Source organism: Carcharodon carcharias, chromosome 5 (assembly GCF_017639515.1).
Source record: "Carcharodon carcharias isolate sCarCar2 chromosome 5, sCarCar2.pri, whole genome shotgun sequence".
Taxonomy (NCBI): domain Eukaryota; kingdom Metazoa; phylum Chordata; class Chondrichthyes; order Lamniformes; family Lamnidae; genus Carcharodon; species Carcharodon carcharias.
In genome coordinates this window covers 200,242,011-200,246,466 of record NC_054471.1, presented here as the reverse complement: position 1 = coordinate 200,246,466, position 4,456 = coordinate 200,242,011, and positions in this window count along the sequence as shown.

The window sequence follows — 4,456 nt, the reverse complement described above, 5'->3', positions numbered from 1 at the left end:
GATGTATTTGAAGGCTTGTTCTTTTACTTAACCACATTGTTGTGAAACCAAGCCTCACACTACTTAATATCACTAAGTTTTTGAAAGAGCTAGAGAAAGTGAAATAGAAATTGAGGTGTAATTTGAGTGAATCAAAACTGAAAGTACAAGTCATTGCTTTGAGGTCATGGGGAAATGGAAGAAAAACATTGAATCCAGACCCATCAGAGCCATTATGTTTACAGGGCAATATAATCTGGTCTTCGATTCTCAGGCTTTGAGACAAAATCGAAGTCCCAACACCAGTGATGGCTGTGTTCTATCTGCCTGTGGGTTTGGCCTCTTGACCCTGTTGAGATGCTCAGCACCAACATGGCAATGGTGATGTTGAACTGAGAACTAATGCAGCAGGTGGCATACCCAGAACTAGGTTTGTAACCCTAGTTATAACACTGATTAGGAAGGAATTTTGTGTATGTGCTTGGTATCTGAAATGTCTCTTTCAGAAGCACACACAGGGCTGAATTCCGCCCCCCCCCCCCCCCCCACGTTGGAGGGGAAGTTGATGGGCGGGCGCGTACAGGTGCACTTCCGATCAGCACCCCCGATCAGAAGTGCGGCGCCATTTTACGTGGGCAGGCCAATGCTCCCTGTGCGGACGGGGTTGGGGGGGAATGCCTAAAACTGAGAGTGCGCTGTTTCATGCATACACATGAAAGAGCAGACTCATCTCCCTGAGGCTAAGTGCAGCCTCAGGGAGATCGGCTCTAAATGTGAAAAAGCTCAAAATAGAAAAATAAAATTTCCCTAACATGTCCACTCGTGACAATGTCACATGAGTTGGGACGTGTTCATAATTTCCAAAAAAACTTTATTAAAACTTTTAAAACCCTACGTGAAACCTCATCCCGCCCGTGGATGAGGTTTCATGTTTTCTCTAGTTCGCACCGGGGCTCCTGGTCTACCCATTGACCTTAAGGTTGGACGGGCAGGTCCACTAATTACTTTAATTGCTCTGTCAATGGCCTCAATTGGCACAGCTGATTTTGTTGCGCCCCCACCGACCTGAAAATTTAAATGGGGATGTCAGGAGTTCCGCCCGATGTCACCGAGCGTCATTTTATGTTGGCGAGCGGGTCCTGCCCCCACTCTGCATTGGTAAAATCCAGCCCATATAGTCTAAAATTGACATCTTTTTAGTCAAAGCTTTTTGTCTTGCACTTGTCACAACAATTCACAAGAAAATGTCAATGCCGGGAATCAACAAATTTATTCTGTATCTGTAGAGGGTGCTGATTAGTTGGCAGTGGACTCAGATTGGTGGAGGTGTTGCCATGGAGAATGCACCAACAGCCAATGAGTGAACTTTTTAGCAGTTGATGATGACTGACAATTAACTACCAAACATTGTTTGAAATTTAAACTAGCAGCTTGACCCTGATTGGTCAAGGTAATGCCCTGAGGAATGAACCAGCGAATGGCTGTCACTTGCTTAGCTGAAGCAAAATGTGTGTGCACGTCTCCTCTGCAAAGAACATGCGTATTAATATATATAGCATCCAGTATGCGCAAATGCACTACAAATTGTCAGCCTAATTCTTAGCACAGAGCATTATTTTTAAGAAATGTTGCCCAGTCATGGAATTCCATCCAGTGTTGGACACTGTTTTGAGTTTTGCAAGCGTATGCTGTTTGGGTGCGGTTTGTAATGCTGCCTGTTGTGAACAGCAGCTGGGGTGTGCTGTTTGATACAGTCCACCAGTCTACGGCTTATATACCTAGCATCACATTGGCACTGAAATTTATATACCACGTTACTCGTGTGTGTGACGGGCAGAACGTCTTTTAGACTTGAAGGCAGCAACCTGTTCGTGGTGAATACCACTCGTAGCAACTTGAATTGTCTAGCTTCACCTGTTGCTCAGATATTTGAGATACTTTGCCCTTCCAGGGTAATCTGAGGTAGACTGGGCACTTTTTCAGGGAAAAAGTGACAGTCTTGGGCCGGTTCATGATACGCAACACAAAATGATCTGATCAGGATGGCCTTGCGCCCTATTTCATCCCATCGGAGACACATTTCTCATGGAGCCCAACGTAGATGTTTGCGAGAGCTGGGCCTAGAGGGGATCCCATGGCAACATTTGGGCATACATGGTGTCTTTAAAGCTGAACTCAGCTGAGCGTGTTGCTGAGTTCATAATCTCAGTGAATACTGATTCACGCAACGGTGGTGGGTCGAGATCACTATGATAAAATGCTGCAGTGCAAATATCTATGGCTTCCTTTAAGTGGAACATTGGTGAATAGGCTAATAGCAAATGAGCACGTGGACACAGCACTGCTATCGTCAGAAATAGGAACAGGATTAGACCATTCAGCTCCTCGAGCCTCCTGTGCCATTCAATAAGATCATGGCTGATAATCCCTGTGTTTCAATTTCCACGTTCCCATCTAACTGTGATAAACTTAATATTCTTGTTAGACAAGGGAATCAATCTACCTCTGCCTCAAAAATATTCAATGACCCTGCCTCCACCACCTTCTGAGGCAGTGTTCCAAAGTCATACAACCCTCAGAAAAAAAATTTCTCCTCATCCCTGCCCTAAAAGGGTGACCCCTAATTTTAAAACAGTGCCGCCTAGTTCTGGACTCACCCACAAGAGGAAAAGTCCTTTCGACATCCACCTTGTCAAGGCCGTTCAGGATCTTGTAAACTTCAATCAAATCACCCCTCATTCCTCTAAGCTCCAGTGGAAACAAGCCCAGTCTGTCCAACCTTTCCTCATAAGACAACCCACTCATTCCAGGTATCAATCTAGTAAACCTCCTCTGAACTGTCTCTAATACATTTACATCCTTCCTTAAATAAGGAGACCAAAATTGCACATATTTGCGGTGCGGTCTCACCAATGCCCTGTATAACTGAAGCATCACATCCTTACTTTTATTTCAATCCCTCTTGTAATAAAGGATAGCATTCCATTAGCCGCCTTAATTACTTGCTGAGCTACATACTGGCTATAATTATCCTGTTGTCGTGTGGGGACAGGCCCTGAATGCCACACGTGACAATGGGTGTGCATCCCAACATCACCGTGCACCATTGCGATCTTTGGGAAGGTGGGTGCGCTATAAGTTCAGATGCGCTCCTGCCATCAATTAACAGGCCAGTTAAGACCCTTGAAGCAGCAATTGACTTTGATTTTTCGCAGCTTGTGCCATCTTCAGGATGTTGCACGGGCACAACGGGCAGGCGGGTAGGAGGCATTTGTATAAACCTCATCCACAGGCGGGATAAGAGGGGTGAGTGGGGTCGCGAATGTGATGTTTTGAGGTATTTAAGTGTGACAGTAACATACCTGCCGGTGTGAGCAGGAAGACTTCAAAACTCTCACCAGCTGCTAGGACAGGAGTAAAAGCCTTGGTCAGGACTCTACAGTAAAGATCATTCCTGGGCCTGCAGCTTTCAGGAAGCCTTCCCTTAGCCTGGGAATGGGAGTTGTGCCCCCCCCACTGGAGGCACCTCCTCCTGAGGAGGAAGGGAGGGCCAGAAGGGGGCAGAGGCCAGGAGTCCACATTCAGCCTCCAGGGGAGCCACCTTTTGGAGGAGAGACGCAGGCACAAGGGGCGCAGGGCCAACAGGGAGTACAAGAAGGTGGAAGGGGCCGCAGAAGATGCCACTATCCTGCTGCCAGGGTTTACAGGCGGCAAAGCAGCTGCTTCAACATACCTGAGGTCCAGTGCCGAAGGAGGCTCCGTCTCTCAAGGGAGAGTCACTTCCATCTGTCAGATGATAGGACCTGAGATATCTGCAAACTGTGCGTGGACACCCCATGCCAGTGACTCTAAAAGTCACAGCTGCCCTCAACTTCTATGCCTCCGGCTCTTTCCAGGGGTCGGTGGGTGATCTCTGTGGAGTTTCCCAATCAGCTGTCCACACGTTTCATGCGGGTTACAGATGCTCTGTTCATACGCACATTGACCTTCATCCACTACCACTGGGACAATGCCAGACAGACACAGTGAGCCAGAGGCTTCGTGGTCATTGCTGGCTTCCGACGTGTCCAGGGTGCTATAGACTGTACACATGTGGCCATCGAGGCCCCAGCAGGTGAGCCCGGTGCCTTCGTCAACAGGAAGGGCTTCCACTCCATGAACGTGCAGATAGTGTGTGACCACAGGATGCTGATTCTACAAGTCTGTGCAAGGTACCCAGGCAGCTCCCACGACGCCTACATCCTCAGACACTCCCAGGTGCCGGGGCTTTTCAGTGCTCCAGCCCGGCTGGATGGATGGCTGCTGGGTGACAAGGGCTATCCCCTCAGAAGGTGGCTCATGACGCCTCTCCCCCATCCAAGAACAGAAGCTGAGCAGCGGTACAATAGGAGCCACGGCTCCACAAGGGCTGTGGTGGAGAGAACCATTGGTCTTGTCAAGATGTGCTTCCGATGCCTGGACCGTTCAGGGGGTGCAC